This window comes from Rhinopithecus roxellana, chromosome 2, assembly GCF_007565055.1.
Source record: "Rhinopithecus roxellana isolate Shanxi Qingling chromosome 2, ASM756505v1, whole genome shotgun sequence".
In the NCBI taxonomy this organism is placed as follows: domain Eukaryota; kingdom Metazoa; phylum Chordata; class Mammalia; order Primates; family Cercopithecidae; genus Rhinopithecus; species Rhinopithecus roxellana.
Window position 1 is genome coordinate 109,210,728 of NC_044550.1, and position 23,754 is coordinate 109,234,481.

Genomic DNA, 23,754 nt, shown 5'->3' on the forward strand with positions numbered 1-23,754 from the left:
AAGGCCATATGAAAGCGGTGGTTCTATAAAGTGTTGAGGAAAATCTGACTTATTCTAGTCTCCCTGTTAACTAAAGAAGTTTCAGATACAAAGGAAAATACCAGCAACACAAGTAGGAAAATAAGCCACACAGACAGTTTACAGAAAAAGAAAACCCAAATGTCCCTTAAATTCAATAAAGAGGTTGATCTGCATCATAATAAGAGAAATGCACATTAAAGTATCATCTGTCATCTATCAGACTGGCAAAAACCCCAGTTTGGTAACATATTGTGTTGGCAAGATGTGGGAAGTGTATACTCTCCTGTTGGTGGGTGGGAGTACGATAAGGTAACATTCTCTGTGGAGGGGAATCTGACAATACCTGTTAAATTCTTTGCTCTTTGAACTAGCAGCCCCATTTCTTGGAATCCAGCCTACCCATACACCTATGTGTGTACAAAATTGTATATGAGCTTTTCACCACAACGTTGTTTTGGTGTTAAAAAATGGCAGCAACTCAGCTGTGAAGTGTTGCGGGAAGTCGGGGACCCCAAACGGAGGGACCTGCTGAGGCCGTGACAGAGGAACATAAATTGTGAAGATTTCATGGACATTTATCATTTCCCCAGTCAATACTCTTGTGGTTTCCTATGCCTGTCTTTGCTTTGATCTCTTGGTCCCATCATCTTCATAAGCTGAGGATGTGTGTGGCTTTAGGACCCTGTGATGATTGCATTAACTGCACAAATTGTTCGTAGGGCATGTGTGTTTGAACAGTGTGAAATCTGGGCACCTTAAGAACAGGGTAACAGTGATTTTCAGGGAACAAGGGAGCTAACCTTAAAGTCTGTGGGCCGGGCAAGACAGAGCCATATTTCTCTTATTACCAAAAATGGGTAAGAGAAATATCACTGAATTCTTTCCCCAGTAAGGAATATTAATAATTAACAGCCCTGGGAAAAGAATGTATTCCCAGAGGAGGCCTCTGAAATGGCCGCTCTGGAGGTGTCTGCCTTATGCAGTTGCAGATAAGGGATGAAACACACCCTGGTCTCCTGCAGCGCCCCCAGGCTTGCTAGGATTAGGAAATTCCAGGCTGGCGAATTCTAGTCAGACCGGTTCTCTGCTCTTGAACCCTGTTAAGATGTTTATCAATGACAATGTGTGCACAGTGGGACATGGAAGTTCATTAGTGATTCTAGTTTCGCCCTGACCTTGTGATCTCGCCCTGACCTCCTGCCTTGTGATCTTTTGTCGCCCTTGAAGCATGTGATCTCTCTGACCCATACCCTATTCGTACACTCCCTCCCTTTTGAAAATTGCTAATAAAAACTTGCTGGTTCTGCGACGCAGGGAGCATCACAGAACCTGCCAACATGTGATGTCTCCCCCAGACACCCAGCTTTAAAATTTCTCTCTTTTGTATTCTTTCCCTTTATTTCTCAGACCGGCTGACACTTAGGGAAATAGAAAAGAACCTGTGTAAAATACCAGGGGCTGGTTTCCCCAGATGATGAAGGAGACAGGTTAGATACACTGGAGCTTCCACACAGGAGAGAGGGAAGGAGCTGGAGGAGAAGGTGAGTTGAAAGACTTGGGGGTTTTGTTTTTAAGTGAGAGATTTGAATAGGTTTAATGCAGATGGTGGGGATCCAGTTAGGAGATTTAAGACTGAAAATACTAGAGGGAAAGGTAACTGAGAGTACAGGGTTCCTAAGAACCCCAAGCAGTAAATTCTAGCATAGCTGGGGGTGGGGTGTGAAGAGGAAAAGAACCTTTTTTTTTTTTTAATGGGCTGGTGTGAAGTTAAATTTGTAGTTTTGTGGCAGGAAGTTCCCTTAGTGTAACTTCTGTATTTTCTCTGAAGCAGAAGACAGAACTCTGTTCAAAGTTAGGGAGATGATAGATCGAGGGCTAGAAGAGTAATGCAGGCTTGAAAGAATCATTGTCACGAATGGGAGTTGACCAGAGATTAGTAAGGTCGCTGTACCATGTGTAGGGGCCCGGTTGAAACCAACGATTACAAATGTGCAGTGGTTCCAGGCTGTGCGGCTGTGTGAATCTACCCGGTGACACTCGGCGGTTTGGGTGCTGCCATGGATATTGCATGTGTTGGCTTTGTCCAACTTTGGGCTTTTGTCCACACTGATTTTAAAAAGACAGAGGAGCCACAGATTTTGGAGTACTGCAAAATGATTTTCTGAATTGATGAACCATGGACTCTAAGCTGGATAGACAGAGAAATGAAAAGAAGGGACTAATAGGGAATAAGACGTGTGATCCATGGTCCGATAGCGCTGATGGACGTGAAGATCCACTGTTGTGGGAGGAGTGGAACACTAACACTAAATGATGGGGGCTGTGGTCAGAAACAGGTTGTCTGAATTGGAGGGGCACATGTTTGGTCATGAAAATGCTGGGACTAAGAAGAATGAAGGGGCATCAGGAGACCATTATAGAAATGATGTGAACTAAGGGTGACGATGTTGGGTGTGTGCTCTTCTGTATGGACATTGATTTTATACTAAAATGAGATTCAGTATATGGGAACATAGTAGTAAAATAATGTTGCCAGGGGCGGTGGCTCACGCCTGTAATCCCAACACTTTGGAAGACTGAGGTGGGCGGATAGCAAGGTCAGGAGTTTGAGACAGCCTGGCCAACATAGTGAAACCCTGTCTCTACTAAAAATACAAAAATTAGCTGGGCGTGGTGGTGGGCACGTGTAATCCCAGCTACTCGAGAGGCTGAGGCAGGAGAATTGCTTGAACCCGGGAGGCAGAGGTTGCAGTGAGCCGAGATCACGCCACTGCACTCTAGCCTGGGCAACAAAGTGAGACTCCGTCTCAAAAAAAAAAGATGTGTTGTAACTTAGTTGTGTTTACAAACTTTTGATTTTATGGATTTGAAAAAAATCCATTGCTCATTTTTGCCAGATAACATTTTTTAAAGCAGTCACCCACTATTCATAACAAGAAAGACATTTTAACTCCCACCTCCTCATTTTCTTCTCAACCCCAAAATAAGTAGGGACATAATCCCAGATTAAAGGATAATACACTGGGCGCAGTGGCTCATGCCTGTAATCCCAGCACTTTGGGAGGCTGAGGTGGGTGGATCATGAGGTCAGGAGATCGAGACCAATCTGGCTAACATGGTGAAACCCCATCTCTACTAAAAATACAAAAGATTAGCCGGGCATTGTGGTGGGTGCCTGTAGTCCCAGCTGCACGAGAGGCTGAGGCAGGAGAATGGTGTGAACCTGGGAGGCGGAGCTTGCAGTGAGCTGACATTGCACCACTGCACTCCAGCCTGGGCAACAGACGGAGCGAGACTCCGTCTCAAAAAGAGAGAAAAAAAAAAAGGATACTACTTCCAAGGAAAGGCTTATCACACATGCACACACCCACACATTCCTCAGGATCTAACCTTTTGCAGGTTGAAACCACATTTGGGAAGCAATACTCTAATCCACTAAAATAAAATTTCACTTACTACTTGAAATAAACTTGAACTCAAAAAATTTCCCTCCTTGGTGAGACTCAGGCAGTGAGAAGCAGCCATGACTAGAAATGGCACTGAACTGTCCCTTAGAAACCCTTTTACAAAACATGTTCATTGTGCCCGTTATTGTGTCATCACTATCAGTGAGATGTCAGAACTTTCCATAGATAAAATAAATACTCCAAGTTAAGTCATTTCTTTTCAGATTTGTGTGAATTTCAGTTGATCCAGAGCAAGAAAAAATGAACGTTCACGTGTGAAAGTCTGTGGGTCCATTGCATAGATGATTAAGAAATAATGGAGAACAGATTCAAGTCAAATGCAGTAGGCATGTGGGTGTGTGGCCTAGGATATTTGGATTCCAGCCTGTTAGGCCACTGATCAAGTGATCTTGGCCAAATTACAACTTCTGTTGTCCACATTTGAAGACTCAGGCCCTTTCAGCTCTAATATTGTATATAAGAGTAAAAGGCAGCTGGGCACAGTGGCTCACGTCTGTAATCCCAGCACTTTGGGAGGCCGAGGCAGGAGGATCATGAGGTCAGGAGTTCGAGACCAGCCTGGCCAACATGGTGAAACCCCACCTCTTCTAAAATACAAAAATTAGCCGGGCATGGTGGCGGGTGCCTGTAGTCCCAGCTACTCAGGAGGCTGAAGCAGGAGAATCACTTGAACCTGGAGGCAGAGGTTGCCAACATCATGCCATTGCATTCCAGCCTGGGCAATAGAGTGAGACTCCATCTCAAAAAAAAAAAAAAGTAAAAGGCACTTTGAGTGTGTAGAGACTGTTCACAGCTCTACTTTTTTTTTGAGGCAGAGTCTTGCTGTTGCCCAGGCTAGAATGCAGGAGCGCAATCACAGATGACTGTAGCCTCAACCTCCCAAACTCAACTTATCCTCCCACCTTAGCCTCCCAAGTAGCTGGCACCACAAGTGTGTGCTACCACACCCTGCCAGTTTTGTAAAATTTTTTGTAGAGACAGGATCTTTCTATGTTGGTCCAAGCTAGTTTCATACTCCTAGTTCACAATATCCTCCTGCCTCCCAAAGTGCTGGGATTACAGGTATGAGCCACCACACATGGCCGCAACTCTTCATTTTGACAGGCCATAGTTCTCAAACTTTAACATACATCATTGTCATCATGTTAAAAATGACAATGCCAGGTCTTCATACTCTGGGATTCTGGTTCTTCATGTTGTTAAAGAGATGCAGAGATTCAGGAATCTTCATGTTGTTAAAGAAAAAGGTGTACATGGCACTTGATAAAGAAGGATAAGGCAGACATTGTTCAGGGGGAGGATTGCGATAGCTGTAGAGAATGCCACGATGGGGTTTTGCAGTCATTCGGGGCGAGAAATTAGGCTCTACTCCAAATACAACAAGGAAGAGTGGGAATTTATAGCTGAGGAGTTGGTGGGGGTGGCGGGAGGATCAGAGGCGACATCAGGGATACAGGGGGATTCCAGCTAAATTGACTCTAACAGGCTTCTTGCTGAAGGCAGGCCAGAGTGATCAGACATTACCTGGGGGTTGGTGGAGGACGAGGAACCCAATCAGATAGCAAGGTTGGGGCGTTCTGGCTAAACTGACTTAGCAAGCTTCTGGCTATAATTGGACAATGCAAAGGTGAACAAAGAAGTCCAGAAGTCAGAGCCTCGTGGAGAAGAGAGTTCAGACGTGCCGGCTTAGAGATCGGCGAGGGAGAGAATCTTCGTCAGGGTCTAACAAGCACTTCAGGTGATCCCCATGCCATTGTTCCTAGGATCACACCTGAAGAAACGCTGCTGATGTCTATGTCACAGTCCTTTCTGTCTTACCCGTGAACCAAGTGAGAAGACTGCATTGGCCAGCAGTTTTTATTATTTCTCTTTAACTCAGGTTTGGACTTGAAACTTTCATCTGCCTCTCTCTCCTACTTTCGTGGTGTCTGGAATGTTTTCTCAATGCCAACAATCAATTGTCTGATTCTCCAGACACCAGCTGGATATCCTGCATTCAATTCTAATACTGTCTGCCTGGAGTTAGCACAGACCCCACAGGTTAAGGGCTCGTTCCCACAAGACCCCCACAACTTCAGATGTTGGTTGCAAGGCCTGGCCGCCTGCACTTCTGACCCACTGGCTATAATTCAGGGGTTCATGCTGAAACTGTAATAGGTCCATCACCCAACGCAGGCATCAAGTCCGTACACTAGACCCCCAGCTGCGCAGAGAAAGAGGTATTATCGTGGAGCCACCAAACAAGAAGACAGGAGGGAACCTTCAAATTCATCTCCCCAAGGAGTTGGGGGCGTGGGCTTTTTTTCTTTTTTTTTTTTTTTTGTGAGACGGAGTCTGGCTCTGTCTCCAGGCTGGAGTCCAGTGGTGTGATCTCAGCACACTACAATCTCTGCCTCCTGGGTTCAAGCGATTCTCCTGCCTCAGCCTCCCGAGTAGCTGGGACTACAAACACACGCTACCACGCCCGGCTACTTTTTGTATTTTTAGTAGAGACGGGGTTTCACCATCTTGGCCAGGATGGTCTCGATCTCCTGACCTTGTAATCCACTTGCCTGCCTCAGCCTCCCAAAGTGCTGGGATTACTGGCCTGAGTTACCACGCCCTGCCTGGGTTTGGGCTTTTAAGGGTTTTGGAGTGGGCAGAAGTGTGGAGATGGTGGATTGGCTGAGTAGTGCAGTGTGAAGTCATGGGACAGGAAGATGAAGAAGCTGTATTCTCACACTGATTTGGTTCCTCTGTGGGGTCTTCACAGTGGTTGTTTCAGCTGCTTCGCTGGAATTCAGGGTCTGAGAAAAACATCTTAAGCAATCCTCAAACAAAAGTCTTATGATCCTAATGTCAGAGATCCTGTCTATAGGAATAACGGGAATGCAAATGGTCGGTGGCAGGTGCTATGAGACTTTAAGCAATGAGGAAGGGGCCAGAGCGCAGCCTGACAGATGCTGAATTATAACCGTGTTTCATTCTTGTTAATGCTGTGGGGATGCCTTCATCACAGCTTCCTCCTCAGGTTTCATAACATATTAGAATGAGTCACAGAACTCAGGAACACACTTTACTTACATTTACCGACTTAAGACAAACAATGCAACTAAGGAACAGCCAAATGGAAGAGAGGCACGGGACCAGGCATGGGGGAGGGGCATGGAGCAGCCCTGCCACCTCTCAGGCACCAGCCTTCCAAAACCGATGTATTCACCAGCCTGGAGTTTCTATACAGTTCAACCTCCAGCTTCCCCTTTCCCTTGCATAAGGCAAAGGTCAGGGGCAGAGTGAAAATTCCAACCTTTTAAACATTTAGTCTTTCTGATGACCAGCTGCATCCTGAGTACCTAGGGGCCACACTCTAGACCACCTAATTAGCATAAACGCAGATGTGATCAAAAGGAATTCATTATGAATAACAAAAGACTCCCATCAGTCCTGCCATGGTGGCTCACACATGTAATTCCAGCACTTTGGGAGGCTGAGGCGGGTGGATCACTTGAGATCAGGAGTTCAAGACCACCCTGGCCAACACAGTGAAATTTCATCTCTACTAAAAATACAAAAATAAATTAGTCAGGCGTTGTGGCAGGCATCTGTAATCCCAGCTACTCAGGAGGCTGAGGCAGGAGAATCGCTTGAACCTGGGAGGTAGAGGTTGCAGTGAGCCGAGATCACACCTCTGCACTCCAGCCTGGGTGACAGAGCAAGACTCTGTCTCAAGAAAAAAAGACTCCCATCACTTAGGCAATTCCAAGGGTTTAGGAAACTCTGTGCCAGGAACTCTGTGCCAGGAACAGGGACAAAAACCAGATACATATATATATATGCTTTTCAAAAATATAATTTCAACTTTTATTTTAGATTTGGGGGCACATGTGCAGGTTTGCCACATGGGTATATGGCATGATGCTGAGGTTTGGAGTGTGACTGATTCTGCCATCCGAATAGTAAGCATAGTTCCCAACAGTGAGTTTTTCAACCCTTGCCCCCTCCCTCTCTCCTCCCTCTAGGAGTCCGCAGTGTTGTTGCCGTCTTTATGTCCATGAGTACCCAATGTTTAGCTCGCACTTATCAGTGAGAACATGCCATATTTCATTTTCTCTTCCTGCATTAATTTGCTTAAGATAATGACCATATATATATATATATATTCTGTAGCAAAGGACTCGTCTTTGTACCTGTAGGCAGTATTTACAATGCATGCATCAAATCAGTACATCAAGACGACCACCTGCAGCCGAGAAAGAGGTTTAATCGTAGGGCCACCAAACAAGAAGACAGGAGGAAACCTCAAGTCCATGTCTCCAAAAAGTTTGGGATGAGGGATTTTGTTCAGTAGCTGAATATAACTGGCCAGTGCAGAAGAGCCTAGTGAAGGTGGAGAATGGGGGAAGGAGGGCCCCATGCTGGAGAAGTGATGGAGATTTGAAGTCTTGGAAGGTGGTGGTAAGGGAGATGCCAGAGACGAGGCAAAACCTAGTACTCTGTTAAACATCTGTAATCTAACAGTCTTCTATGGGAGTTTATTATATTTCCATATCCTATGTTCACTTATAGTGAGAAATAAAAATAAAATCTTAAGCCCCCCACAACGGATTAAATGGATCCCATTGTGAAAGGAAAATACCTTGAGCCTCCAAAATCACTAAGGAAAATTCAAGCTGGAAACTGCTTAGGGCAAACCTGCCTCCCATTTTCTTCAAAGTTATCCCTCTGCTCACGGAGATAGAGGCCTATCTGATTGCCGCCTTTGGAAAGGCTCATCAGAAACTCAAAAGAATGCTACAGTTTGTTATCACCTTTGTGTGACCTGGAAGCTCCCTCCCTCCCCGCTTGAGTCTTCCTGTTTGTTTCAAACTGTCCCGACTTTCCAGACCAAACCAATGTACTTCTTATGAATATTGATTGAGGTCTCACGTCTTCCTAAATCATATAAAACCAAGTTGTGCCCCAACCACCTCGGGCATGTGTCGTCAGGATTTCATGAAGCTATGTCATGGGCGCGTTCCCCAACCTTGAAAAAATAAACTTTCTAAATTAACTGAGACCTGTCTCAGATTTTCTGGGTTCACATTATTGTGGTCAAGGGGACTCCCCATGTAACTTTGAAAACTAATTTCTAGGCTGTGAGGGGATGGGAGGTCAGAGGTCAGACGTACCTTGTTGCACACCCCCACCTTGCTAACCCCCTTAGGCTTTCTTCCCTAGGGGCTAAACAGAAACCAGCTCTTTCCTTATATTTTTTTCTTATCCTTTTTTTTTTTTTTTTTTTGGAGAGGAGTCTTGCTCTATCGTCCAGGTTGGAGTGCAGTGGTTCGATTTTGGCTCACTGCAACCACCACCTCCCCAGGTTCAAGCAATTCTCCTGCCTCAGCTTCCTGAGTAGCTGCGACTACATGCCACCATGCCCGGCTAATTTCTTTTGTATTTTTAGTAGAGATGGGTTTTCACCATGTTGCCCAGGCTGGTCTTGAACTCCTGAGCTCAGGCAATCCGCCTGCCTCGGCCTCCCAAAGTGCTAGGATTACAGGCGTGAGCCACCGCACCCAGCCAAAACCGGCTCTTTCAAAAGACTCCAGTGCTGATATCAAGAACTACCTGAGGCTTCCCCAGCCTTTTGCAGTGTCCACATAACAATTAACCAGCTTCCCTCCTGATAAGAGACCCCCGACCCAGCGTGGTTCTGGCCAGTCTTCAGAGGCTGCACACGGAGAGCCTGTGTGTCCCTGCTTTATCTTTTGATGTATAAGGCCTAACTGTAATGCATTTAAATGTTAAGTCTCCACCCCAAAGTGAACATGGGACACATGTTGCATGCATGTTAGCCTACTACACATGCACGAGACTCCTCTTCATGAATATTCATAGCTCCTCCTGTAATCGGTTGAACATGTATATACTTAACCCGCCTGCTCAGCATAAATTCCTGTTCCCTTTACCCCTCTTTTGAAGTGTGTGTTTTCAGCTTCTGGCCCAAGGCTACGCTTTCCAGCCTGTCAGAATGGCTGCCTGCAGGCAGCAACCCTCTAGGAGAAAGAAAGCTCTCCTTTCCCAATTTATAAATGTCATCATACTTCAGTTTACAATAGTATTTAATTTTTTGACCTTTAAGTTCTCCAAGGTCCTTTCCCATTTTTAAGGCTTTCAAAATTAAACTGATGATTCTACTAAAAAGCTAAAAATATGTTTTTTGTTTCAGAACATAATATAGTCGAAAGCACCATATAGAAATAGTTCCCTGTTTCCAGCCAATACAGCTGTGTCTCTGTTTTGAACATTTGCCTCCAGAGTGTTGCTGATGCAGTTCAAACGGAAAGGACTGAGAAATAAAATTTGCAAGTGGTTTCTGTTGAGAGTTTCTATTGTTTATAAGTCTGTGAGAATTAGTTACATTACAGCAGGGGGTGAAGAGAGAGAAGCAGCGGGTACCAAAACCTCGCTGAGCTCCTACCTGCCCTCCCCATTTCTTGCCCACCCCCCATGGCTACCTGCCCGCTGCGATGAACTCAAGACCTTGGAATGAGAAACAGTTCAGATTTGTCTGGCATGTGCATGTCACCTGTGGTCTAACTCATAACCCTGAAAGAAACCAAAATATTTCACCCCAAAATACCCTTCTTTGACATATTTTGAGATGGCTGTTTACAGGGCCTGCGAGCATGGGCAGCCCTGCAAAGGTCTCTGGTGGGGGAGATTTGCATCTGCCGGGAAAATCAGCAGTGATACAGTCAGGCTTTGAGTTCCTCCCTTGTCTGGATCTAGAAAAGATTAACTGAGAGTGACACCTCTAAACAGCTGAAAGAAACATTTCTCATCTATTCTCTCTGAGGGTTGCCACCTGCGAGCTTTCATCTACATAACAAGACCACCTTTGCAGGCCAGGCCTCCTCTTCTCTCCCTCCCATAACCTGTCTTGCCATTAGAAACTGATTTACCACCATAACCTGTTTTTAGCCATGCTCTGAGGCCCCATACCCTCGAGACGGTATAAAAAGGTCAACCATCTGGCCATTTCTTTGAGTTCTTATATTTTGTAGGACTCCCATACATATTAATACATTTATATGCCCTTTCTCCTATTAATCTGTCTTTTGTCAGCTGATTTTTCAGTGAACCTTCAGTGGGTGAAGGAGAAGTTTTTCCTTGGCCTCTACAACCCCTTTACCCTAAACCTGGCTGATACAAAAATTAAATGATGTAAATATTTTAAAATCTGCTTTTGCTGGGCACAGTGGCTCACACCTGTAATCCCAGCACTTTGGGAGGCTAGGGCAGGAAGATTGCTTGAGCCCAGGAGTTTGAGACCAGCCTGACCAACATAGCAAGACCCTATCTCTACAAAAAAAATTTAAAAATCAGCCAGGTGCTGCCTGCAGTCCCATCTACTTGGGAGGCTGAGGTGGGAGGATCCCTTGAGCCCAGTAATCAAAGGCTGCAGTGAGCTACGATTGCATGACCAACTGCACTCCAGCCTGGGCTCAGAGCAAGACTCTGTCTCAAATAAAAAAGAAAGTAAATAAATAAATAAAAAGTATCTGCTCTTAATGGACAGATTTGTTCTTTCTAATTTACTTTCTGTCACTTTATTAATCAACTTCGTAGTCTGAAAAATTTTTTTTAAATCTTGTCTTTATAAATGAGGAAAGAAAATAGCTTTTATTCAAGGAAGGCGAGACCTTTAAAATTATCAGGCCCAGAGAGACATTTTTTTTTTTAGATAGTCTTGCTCTGTCACCCAGGCTGGAGTGCAGTGGTACAATCTTGGCTCACTGCAACCTCTGCCTCCTGGATTCAAGCCATTCTCCTGTCTCAGCCTCCCGAGTAGCTGGGATTACAGGCGTGCCACCACACCTGTATAATTTTTGTATTTTTAGTAGAGATGGGGTTTCGCCATGTTGGACAGGCCAGTCTCGAACTCCTGACCTCAGGTGATCTGCCCACCTCAGCCCCCCAAAGTGCTGGGATTATAGACGTGAGCCATTGCGTGAGGCCCAGAGAGACATTAAGATGAGCCAGCAATCAGGTTGTACTTCCCCTTTGAGTGATGTATTCATCTTCTGAAACTTCTTGCTGTTGCCATAATAGCTACAAATTAACCTAATAAGAATGTACTTGACGCTATAACCCACACACTATAGCTTAACAATGTATAGCCAATCATTAATATTATTTTTGTAAACCAATGAGACTTCCTGTGATACAACTTTGTATTAGCCCACTACTTGTCCCCTTTGCCTTTCAGATATCTGCTTGTAGCTTTCAGCACCTGAAGACCCCAGGAGCTCCCAGCCAAGGACATCAGATCTCATCGTCCTTGCTGCTTTGCCACCCCATTCCCCTCAATAAAGTGGTTTGACCCCCCAAAAACAAAACAAACAACAGTGAAAAATCTGCTTGTAACAAAGGCTGAGCGAAGCTCTCTCCAGGGCAAATGGGAAATGTGTCTCGGGCAGATGTCATCCACCCTGGACCAAGTAAACTCTATATTAATGCTACTTCTGTTTTTCTTTCTTTAGATTGACATTATGAACTGTCAAGGCATATCTCCCTGATGTTCACTCCATTTAAATAGCCTTTATATTTTATTTGAATGTCTAGTATTCGTACAAAAATCATACAAAATTGGAACTTGATTTATCCTTCTTCTCTCCCTATCCCAGTCCAGCCCCTCACACATCCTCAAATATAGGGCAGAATTGAAACCTTGAAATAGTTGAACCAAATAGTGTTTTTGTCAGAGGCGTTTGAACCAGAGCAACTCCATCTTGGAGAGGGGCTGGGTAAAATGAGGCTGAGACCTACTGGGCTGCATTCCCATGAGGTGAGGCATTCCAAGTCCCAGGATGAGACAGGAGGTCAGGTACAAGACACAGGTCATAAAGACCTTGATGATAAAACAGGTTGCGGTAAAGAAGCCAGCTAAACCCACCAAAACCAAGGCGGAGACGAGAGTGACCTCTTGCCATCCTCCTTGCTTATTAGGTGCTAGTTATAATACATTAGCATGCTAAAAGACACTGCCACCAGCACCACGACAGCTTACAAACGCCATGGCAATGTCAGAAAGTTACCCTACATGGTCTAAAAAGGGGAGGAACCCTCAGATCCCCCCCTTTCCTGGAAAATTCATGAATAAGCCATGTCTTGTTTAGCATATAATCAAGACGTAACAATAAGTATCCTTAGTCAAGCAGTTCAAGCTGCTGCTCTGCCTATGGAGTAGCCATTCTCTATTCCTTTACTTTCTTTTTTCTTTTGAAATGGAGTGTTGCTCTGTTGCCCAGGCTGGAGTGCAGGGGCACGATCACGGCTCACTGCAAGCTCCACCTCCTGGGTTCACACCATTCTCCTGCCTCAGCCTCCCCAGTGGCTGGGACTATAGGCACCCACCACCATGCCTGGTTAATTTTTTTGTCTTTTTAGTAGAGACGGGGTTTCACCGTGTTAGCCAGTATGGTCTTGATCTCCTGACCTTGTGATCCGCCCTCCTCGGCCTCCCAAAGTGCTGGGATTACAGGCATGAGCCACCACACCTGGCCCCTTTACTTTCTTTTTTTTTTTTTTTTTTTTTTCTTTTGAGACGGAGTCTCGCTCTGTCACCCAGGCTGGAGTGCAGTGGCCGGATCTCAGCTCACTGCAAGCTCCGCCTCCTGGGTTTACACCATTCTCCTGCCTCAGCCTCCGGAGTAGCTGGGACTACAGGCGCCCACCACCTCCCCGGGCTAGTTTTTTGTATTTTTTAGTAGAGACAGGGTTTCACCGTGTTAGCCAGGATGGTCTCGATCTCCTGACCTTGTGATCCGCCCATCTCGGCCTCCCAAAGTGCTGGGATTACAGGCTTGAGCCACCGCGCCTGGCCCCCTTTACTTTCTTAATAAACTTGTTTTGACTTTACTTGATAGACTTCGCCTTGATTTCTTTCTTGCATGAGATCCAAGAACCCGCTCTTGGGGGTCTGGATTGGGACCCCTTTCTGGTAACATTTTGGTTTGTTCAACGAGCTCATGAAAAAGAAAGATGGGCTAGACTCAGGGCCACTCTAATACATTTGTGTTCCTAAAGTTACCCTACTAAAATATTAACATGATTTCTATGGATTCTTGCCAGGTCCAACCCACACACACTGGCCGAATGATGGATGAAAGAATGCACTCAAGACACCAGTATCCAGTGAAAGAGCGGGCTAGGGGACTGGGCCATGCACAGACCCTGAAGAGGGTGCTGTAAGGAGTCAGCAGCCCTGGCCCTGACAAGTTGGTGCTGCAGGCATTTATTTAGTACAGATCTAATGACAAAGGCTTTGGGTCAACACACTTGTCGGTAATTAACATGGTCACCCTTCTGGGAGAGAGTAGTCCCACAGAGATGATTAAAGGCCAGGTTCTGAGGCCTAAGTAAACTAACTTATCTAGATCAGTTTCTTTACATCCCCTTGTTATCTAACCTAAGCTCTTCAGAGAATTCAGCTGCCTTCAGCCAGACTCTCTTCTGAAGCTATGCAAACTCCCAGCCTTCCGAGAAGGTTTGCATCCTTTTCCTGTAATTTTTCCTACCACCCTGACTGCTTTCTTACAATTCTCTTCATAAATTTCTCCTAAATCCCCACCACTGCTGACCAAGTCACTGATGGAAGCTTGTTGTGAACATTTATCTACGAGCCATAGGCCCATCTACTTTATGTTCAAGCCCTGATGTAAATGTCCCTCATGTCACTGCACTGATACCAACTATGAAACCTCCATGGAGAGGGGCATAATTGAAAATTGTATCGAGTAAATTCCAGAAAATTCCAAGTTGACATCTGCACTTTCTTTGGAGTTTGTTGGGCACCTCGTTTTTCAGCATGTGAAACTCACAGGCAAACTATGACTAAGAAATATTTTTCACAGGCTGGGCATGGTGGCTCACGCCTGTAATCCCAGAATTTTGGGGGGCCAAGGCAGGTGGATCACCTGAGGTCAGGAGTTCGAGACCAGTCTGGCCAACATGGTGAAACCCCATCTCTACCAAAAAAAAAAAAAAAAAATATATATATATATATATATATATACACACACATATATACAAAAATTAGCTGGGCATGGTGGCAGGCACCTGTAATCCCAGCTACTTTGGAGGCTGAGGCAGGAGAATCCCTGAACCCAGGAGGCAGAGGCTGCAGTAAGCAGAGATCATGGAGATCACGCCAGTGCACTCCAGCCTGGATGACAAGAGTGAAACTCCATCTCGAAAAGGAAAAAAAAAAGAAAAAATATTTTTCACAAACTGCAATCACAGTTCATTTCAACTCAGAATCCTCCCCTACCTGCCCCAGCTCCCATATCCACGTTTTCTCCATTGGATTTTGTGTAGTTTGGCTAATAACAGTTCTGGGATCCTTTAGGTAGCTGCCACTTCCCCAATCTGAACTCCAGTTTCTGCTTCCCTAAAATAGAAACAATAATATTGTCAAAAGACAAAATTACAACAAATTTAGTTTAAAGATCTAATTGGATTAATTAGCAATTCATGAATTTGACAACATCTCCATAAAAATAGACAGGTGCTCTGATGGGCTGAGCAACCAAAAATAAAATTCCAAGCCTCCCACTGTCTGAATAGGCTACTCCTCTTGGAAGGGCATTACAAAGTTAACCTGAAAATCTAATTCAGGCCATGATGGGAAGAGGGAAACAGATATTCTTCATTATACCTTCCTCCCTTTTGGAATTACGGATAGAACAGACTCTTTAAGTCTGATAAGAAACATTTACAATCTATTCTCTCTGAAGCATGTCTTCCGGAGGCTTCATCTGTATGATAAAACCTTGGTCTCTACAACCCCTTATTGTAACCTGTCCCGACCTGCAGGACAGTCGAACGGGCCCTGGAAGGGGGAGTGGGAATGGAGGAGACAAGAAAACACAAGAAATGGAGACAAGACAAACAGCCTGATCAAGTCTCGTTTATTGAGTGTAGGGTCATGCCTTATATAGGCTGGCAGGGGAAGAGGTTGGGCCAGGGCGGTGATAGGGGCCGGATCTTCTCAAATTACAATCGCGCATGCGCCGTGGGTTTGTACTTTTCCCGGGCGCGGGATCGCACCTGCGCCCTGGGCTGCATATCTTCCTGGGCGGGAAAATGTTTGCGCGCGCGCGGGAAAGGTTGGCGCGCGCGGGAAAGGTTGGCGCGCGGGAACAGTTTTGGTGCGCGCGGGAGAAACTTAGGCGCGCGCGGGAGAAACTTAGGCGCGCGCGGGAGAAACTTTGGGCGCGCGCGGGAAGGGTTTATAAATAAAGAACCCGGGAATGCGCCCTCTTGTCTCCGCTTTGCGGAGATCAAGCAACAGAGGTCGGCTAATTCCGGGCCTCATGGCTCCGGACAGGTCCCCCTTTTTTATATATAATTATGGCTAGAAGATTGTCCCTCGGGAACTGCGCCTGTCTTAGGTTGGAGTAATGCATCTCATCACTGGTACCCGTCATGGGATTAGGCAGTAGCTTATGACGGCCCTCCTGTCTTAGGTTAGTGAGAGATGATACTCTCTTACCCGTCATTGGCTGTCCAGTTCAGCGCATAGGGAAGGTGGTCATAATGGGTGTGAGTATGAACCACCGCGATCTTCTTGTTCTAGGCGATGATAATGGACCTGTATAGGCTTCGCTTGGATAGCCTCGACTTGTTGCTTAATGAATGTCATGAGCTTATTGAAAACCAAAGGTCCTACAGAGAGTAAAAGCAATAGGCAAAGCAGGGGGCCCAGGAATGGCATAAGATAGGGAAGGAGTCCATGGAACCCAGTCCAAAACGGGTTATCGGTTATTTCCTTTCGTCGTTTTTCTAGGTCTTCTTGTAGACGCCTGATTTTGTCCCTGACGATCCCGGATTTGTTGGCATAAAAACAGCACTTCTCCTGTAAAGCCAAGCAGATGCCTCCCTGTTCTGCAGTTAGTAAATCTAGGCCTCTTCTATTTTGGAGCACTACTTCTGCCAGAGAATCTACCTGATCTTGTAAATCTTGTATAGTACTCGAAATGGCCTGCATATCTGAGATCAGTTGGCGAGACAATTTGGTGTATTGAGTAACAGAAACCCCTAGGCCTGTAGCCCCAGTTGCTACGGCAGTAGTTATGCCTAATCCTGCAAGTAAGGGGATAAATTGTATTGCCCTTTTGTTTCTTCCTAAAAAGTGATCTATAGCTGGGATAGGTACAGGTTCATCTCCAGGGATAATGTCTATGTCAGGTAAAAGTGTGGCTAAGACACAGCGTCCTGTCCAGTTAGTAGGTAAATAGGTATAAGCCCTATTATTACCACATATAAAAACCGAGCTGTTTGGGGCACACAGCGATTGGAAAATATTTACTAGGGCAAAGGTCTGGGCATCAATTTTCTCTTTCCCTCGGGCTTTGGGCAAGGCCAAGGGGTGGTAGTGAATTTCCAGGTACAGGGACCTTTGCAACTCTTCAAGTTTTTTGTATACCCTAATTTCTCGGACCTTGTCTTGTGGTCCTCCTCCGTCAGAGGTATGAAGAGGGGGGTGAATATTCCAGCAGACAGGCTGTCCTACAGTTCCAGTACAGCCAGCTGATATAAGGTTATTGGTACTTCCTACAACTGTAGGGACACTATTGGCCCCTATAGTAGGGGTTCTAGATCTTGTTAGGATAGCAGTATAGTATGTTTTACCGCCAGAGGTACATTCTAAATAAGTAGTGTAGCAGGAACTATGCATAGCAGTCTCAAATGTGTCACAAGGGCAGGTTGTGGTATCCCCTCCACTAAATATTCTTGGGGTTGACACACACCTCCACTTAAGAGAGTCACTAGACAGGTATGCTGTGTAAGCGGAGCAGGACACAGCTGAGATGTACGTATTTGGAAGGGAGGTCACATATCCCCCCAAACAATCACAGGGCTTACCGTATCGTTGTCGTATATATTTACGGGCCTCATGGGGATTACCAAAGCCGGCATATACCTGGAGTGCTTGGCAAATCAGCACCATGGTCCAGAGGGGCTTGTAGTTGAAGTTCATCTCTGCAATAGAGGAAAAGAGTACTCTCAGGGAGAAAATCACTCCCTGGATTGGTTATTATTAGGTACCTGTCTTACCAGTCGCTCTGGTAGCCATCTGGCTGCATCATGAGTTTGAGAAAAAACACAAACTGAGCCTCTTCCCCAGATTAACACTGGGTCTGGACCATGCCATGTGTTGTCTAAGGGGTCTTTCCATTTAACCGTGGCAAATTGTTTTTTGGACTCGGAATGCCAAAATCGATCGGCTGCTGATCTGTTCAGGTTGTCCAAATTTAAAAAATTTAAAATAAAAAGTGTGTGATTAAGGATATTTCTAGGGGTGCCCTTAGTAGGGTACCATTCTCCCCTTTTTATTTTGTCAATGGTGGTTTTTAAGGATAGGTGTGCTCTTTCAACTATTCCTTGTCCTTGAGGGTTATAGGGAATTCCAGTAATGTGTTTTATTTGTAATTTAAGACAAAAGTCTTGAAAGGCTTTGGATGTATAACCAGGACCATTGTCTGTTTTTAGTTGTTTAGGCTTTCCAACTATGGAAAAACAGTGTAGTAAATGAGCTATGACATGTTTGGTAGCTTCGCCTGTTTGTAGGGTGGCCAGTATAAATCCACTAAATGTATCTATACATACATGGATGTATTTTAAGTTACCGAATTCTGAATAATGAGTGACATCCATTTGCCAAATCATGTTGGGAACTAGTCCTCTTGGGTTAATTCCTAAGTGAGGGACTGGCAGGTATGTTATACAGGTCTGACATTGTTTAACTATTTGTCTTGCTTGTTCTCTAGTTATTTTAAACATCAGTCTCAAAGTTTGAGCATTAAGATGGTGTAAGGCATGAATAGCCTGTGCTTGGGCTAGGTTTGTATTTGTAGCTATGGCTACCGTCTTGGTTGCCATATCAGCCAGTTGATTGCCCTGGGATAGAGGTCCTGGTAATCCTGAATGAGCTCTAATATGTCCAAGAAAGAAAGGTGTTGATCTGTCATGTATTAATTGTTGGCATTGTAAAAATAACTTGGCTGTGTCTGAGACATGTTTGATTTGTGCTACGGTCTCAAGTAAAGATATTGAGTGAGCTAAATATGCACTGTCAGTATAAATATTAAGGGCCTGATTAGGGAAGGCTGACAGTACTGCGATTAGGGCCTGCAATTCTACTAGCTGAGCTGAAGTATGGCTGGTTTTGAATTTAACAGTGGTGTCTGCAAAGGTGTATGCAGCAGTTCCTGTGGATGACCCATCAGTGAATACTAATAAGGCATTGTCTAAAGGTGTTTTACTGGTAACATGAGGGAAGACAAAAGCATGCAGCTTACAAAATTGAATAAGCCTGTTTGGTGGATAATGGTTATCTAAGTTGCCAGCATAAGAGGCGCAAGCAATCGGCCACGTTTCAGTATTTTGCATCAACCAATGGATTTGTGGCTTAGAATAAGGTTGTATGATCATAGAGGGTTCAATTCCAAAATATTTTTTGCTATTGTCTCTCCCTAGAATAATTAAATCTGCTATGGCATCATAATAGGGGAGTAATACCTTTTTGGGAGATGAAGGCAAGTGGACCCACATAATAGGGTTATTTTGCCAGAATAAACCAGTAGGTGTTAGTGTTGTGTTAAATATTAAAAGGGTTAATGGCTGTGAATAGTCTATGTTAGTAACAAATTGCTCAGCAATGGCCGCCTCTACTTTATTAAGTGATAAAAGAGCTTCTTTTGATAACGACCTAAGGGACTTAGGGCTGGGGTCACCTCTCAGGGTGTCGAATAAGGGTTTTAAGTCTCCTGTGGTGAGTTTTAAGTAGGGCCGAAGCCAATTTATGTCTCCAAGGAGCTTTTGGAAATCATTGAGGGTTTGTAACTTATCTTTACGGATAACGGCCTTTTGATTTGTAATTTTAGGTCCATTTATTTGAAAACCTAAATATGTATAAGGGTCTTGTAGTTGTATTTTTTCTGGAGCTATTTGTAAACCCGCCGTGGTTAGTTCTTGCTTGAGTTGAGCAAAACACTGTAAAACTTGTTCTCCCATTTTTCCTGCTATAAGAATGTCATCCATATAGTGTATAATATACATTTGTTTCCATGTCTCTCTAACTGAGTGTATGGCCGTAGCCACATATTTTTGACACAAGGTGGGACTGTTGGCCATACCTTGAGGTAACACTTTCCATTGGTATCGTTTCATTGGTTCTTTGAAATTTACAGATGGTAAGCTAAAGGCGAATCGTTTTTGGTCAGTAGGATGAAGGGGAATTGTAAAAAAGCAATCTTTAAGGTCTATGATAATTTTAAAATATCCTTGAGGGATTGCTACCGGAGAGGGTAGCCCTGGCTGTAAGGCGCCCATAAGGACCATAGTAGCATTTACTGCTCTTAGATCTTGTAAGAGTCTCCAATTTCCAGATTTCTTTTTTATGACGAATATGGGGGTGTTCCAAGGAGAGTTGCTTTCTGTGATGTGTCCTGCCTCTAATTGTTCCTGCACTAACTGTTGGGCAGCGGCAAGCTTCTCATTGGTTAGTGGCCATTGATCAACCCAAACGGGTTCATCTGACTTCCAAGTGATTGGATCAGCAAATTTTTGGGGTGCAGGCATGTCAATGGCCACGGTTAAAAATTTCCAAGCCTCATTTTATCCAATTTTCCTATGGCTGGGATTGGCTGTAAAATGCCATCTTCTCTTTTTCCTAACCCTTTTCCAGGGTGGTAGCCCTGAGCCAACATTTGTGCAGTGACTATATCATTTGGGCTACCCATCATGACCCTCATTTGGGAGAGAAGATCTCTACCCCAAAGGTTAACAGGCAAATCAGGGATAACAAATGGCTTAATGAGACCGGAATTACTTTCTTGATCTCTCCAGGTGAGATATTTGGAACTTTGTCTAGGGTTATTACTTTGCCCGATTCCTCGTAAATTTGTTAAGGTCTCTGAAGTGGGCCAACTGGAGGGCCAATCTTGCTCTTTAATAATTGTTACATCGGCCCCTGTGTCTATCAGTCCTGTAAATAACTTTCCGTCTAGCCACAAGGTGAGAGAGGGTTTTTGATTAGTAATGGGCTGTACCCAGTAGATGTCTGAGGATCCGAATCCTCCCTTTCCCCTTAGGGGCGATTGGACTTTATTAACTGTTTTTAGCAATGGTAACAGGAGTAACTGCGCTATTCTATCCCCTTGAGGAATGATAATGATGTTGTCAATAGCCTTGGCCATGATTTTGATTTCTCCTATATAATCACTATCCACTATTCCTGGAAAGACCTGTAGGCCTTTCATGATGACGCTGCTTCTTCCCAGGATTAATCCAAACATGTTTGAGGGTAGGGGCCCATATATACCCGTACTTAGGGCCTGAGGTCCCATTTCAGGGGTTAATACTGTGTGGGAGGTGGAACAGAGGTCCAATCCTGCGCTTCCTGGGGTTGCTCTACTAAGCTGTGAAACGGATTGTTGTTGGTTGGTACAAAACTGACCGCCCCATAAGCTTGTTTCGGGGCCTGGGGCCGGCCCCTCAATCCGTTTCCCTGTTGAGGTGTTAGGGGATTTCCTTGATTGTCAATTTTAGATTTACATTCATTGGACCAATGTTTTCCTCTTTTACACCTAGGGCAGAGGCCTGGAGCTTTTGCCTCTAAGGTCTTAGCTAGCTCTCCCTTACAATCCCTAGCGAAGTGTCCCAATTTTCCACACTTGAAGCACCCCTTGCTATTCTTATTTTTACTGGCGAGGAAGTCTTTTACGGTTTGTCCACTAAAGGCAGCAGCCATAGCCAAACCCTGTTGATATGAGGGCCCTATGTCTGAACAGAGGCGGATGTAACCTGTTAAGTCTGTTTTCTTTCTATAAGGTCTGATTGCTGCCTGACAAGCCGGGTTAGCGTTTTCGTAAGCTAGCTGTTTTACATAATCCACCCCTGCCTCGGCATTTCCAAATATTCTGCTGGCTGTGGTTAAAAGTCTATGTACAAAGTCTGCAAAAGGCTCATCAGGTCCTTGTTTGACCCCCGTGAGCGAGGCTCCTGGATCCCCCTTAACAGGAAGTTTTCTCCAGGCTTTGGTAGCCGCTGCCTGGATTTGAGAAAACAGTCCAGGATCATACTGCATCTGAGCATCGGTTTCTGTGTAATTACCCGAGCCAGTTAGCATATCAAAATCCCAACCATTTCCGGCTTGTTGGTTTCTCTTGGCCGTATCTCTACAATTTTCATAAAATTCTGACTTCCAAATCAGATGGTCGCCTCCGGAAAGAACTGCTCTAACTAAGGTATTCCAATCTATGGGAGTGAGCCAATTTTCGGCCACAGATTCGACTATGGCCAGGGTGTACGGGGCAGTAGCTCCGTATTGCGAGACAGCAGTTTTTAGTTCTTTTATTACAGTAAATTCAAACCCATTGTGGTGTCTCCAGGCTCGACCCTGCGTATCTGTAGTTTCCGTTACTGGAAAAACATCTCGAGGAGAGGAATCCTCCCTATCCCTACTACCAAGCGACCTTCCTTTTGGGACATGCTGTCCGGGTCTCTGAGGGTGAGAGGGTTTCTCTATTCCTTTAGGGTATTGAACGCTCTCACTTCCTGTCCTTAATTTCTGCAATCTAGTGATTAAAGACTGATGTAGTTCTTCGAGCTTTATTTGCTCTTCAAGCTGTGCAATTTTTTCTCTAAGCTCCTCTTTTGGGTCTATTACTGCCATAACTGTGGGGGCAGAAGCCTTATTATAGGGAGGGGGATAAGTAAGAGTTTGTGGCCAGTCAGAATTATAATATTTTGCTGCCCCTTCCTCTAAATTATCCCAGTTTACTTCTGAACAGTTAAGGTTATTTTTACTTTTGCTTTCATTAGTTGTAGGTAAAACTGGGTATTTTTTGAACTTTTCCTTATTTGATGTTTCTATATTTGTCATTGAGGGGACCCCAGCCTCTTCCTCGTCACTTTGTAGAGATATAAGGTCTATTTCTTTATTAGGTATGGGTTTTTCGAGGTCGGTTTGGGAGCTGCCTCTTAATATTTCCTCAGTCTGAGTAACCACTGCCATTACCTCAGGATCTTTTTCTTTTTCCTTTTTATCTATTATATCTCTGATTAGATTCCAATAAGAAAAAGCTGTCACCGGAACCTTTTCTGGTCCAAAAGTACTATAGTAATCTTGAAAACAGTCTCCCACTCTACGCCACCTCTTTACGTCAATGGTCCCTTCTTGTGGAAACCAAGGGCAGGTTTCTTTTACAAAATCAAAAAACTTAAACAAATCATTACTTTTAACCTTTACTCCTCGTGTTTTTAAAGCCTCTTTTAATTGCCCTACATAAATCTGATGCTGGCTTAATTCTTGTCCCATAATCAGACACTATTACTCACCTCTGGTTCCAACGCGGCAGGCTCCCGCGACGTCCGGGGGAATTTCTTTCCACTTTCACTTTCGGCCGACTTTAGTGCCTTCTTCCTCACTTTTTCCCCCGTGTCCAGGTCCCTGTTCGGGCGCCAGGTGTCCCGACCTGCAGGACAGTCGAACGGGCCCTGGAAGGGGGAGTGGGAATGGAGGAGACAAGAAAACACAAGAAATGGAGACAAGACAAACAGCCTGATCAAGTCTCGTTTATTGAGTGTAGGGTCATGCCTTATATAGGCTGGCAGGGGAAGAGGTTGGGCCAGGGCGGTGATAGGGGCCGGATCTTCTCAAATTACAATCGCGCATGCGCCGTGGGTTTGTACTTTTCCCGGGCGCGGGATCGCACCTGCGCCCTGGGCTGCATATCTTCCTGGGCGGGAAAATGTTTGCGCGCGCGCGGGAAAGGTTGGCGCGCGCGGGAAAGGTTGGCGCGCGGGAACAGTTTTGGTGCGCGCGGGAGAAACTTAGGCGCGCGCGGGAGAAACTTAGGCGCGCGCGGGAGAAACTTTGGGCGCGCGCGGGAAGGGTTTATAAATAAAGAACCCGGGAATGAGCCCTCTTGTCTCCGCTTTGCGGAGATCAAGCAACAGAGGTCGGCTAATTCCGGGCCTCATGGCTCCGGACAGTAACCCAGACATCCTTCCTATTTAATAACTCTTTCAACCAATCCCCAATCAGAAAATCTTTAAATCTACCTGTGACCAGAAAACCCCCACTTTGAGTTGTCCCAGCTTTCCAGACCAAACCAATGTACATCTTACATGTATTGACTGATGTCTCATGTCTCCGCAAAGTATAAAACCAAGCTGTGCCCCACCCACCTTAGCATATGTTGTCAGGGCCTCCTGAGGTTGTGCCACAGTCACA

At 45.0% G+C, this 23,754-nt stretch overlaps 1 long non-coding RNA gene across 1 annotated transcript; it reads left to right on the plus strand.

The window, feature by feature from the left end:
* The first annotated feature begins 2,152 nt into the window (after positions 1–2,152).
* Positions 2,153–8,521, plus strand: LOC115895301. Its single transcript, XR_004055508.1, has 2 exons — positions 2,153–2,357; positions 7,816–8,521. It is a non-coding gene; the product is annotated as an uncharacterized LOC115895301 (long non-coding RNA).
* The last annotated feature ends 15,233 nt before the right edge of the window (positions 8,522–23,754 follow it).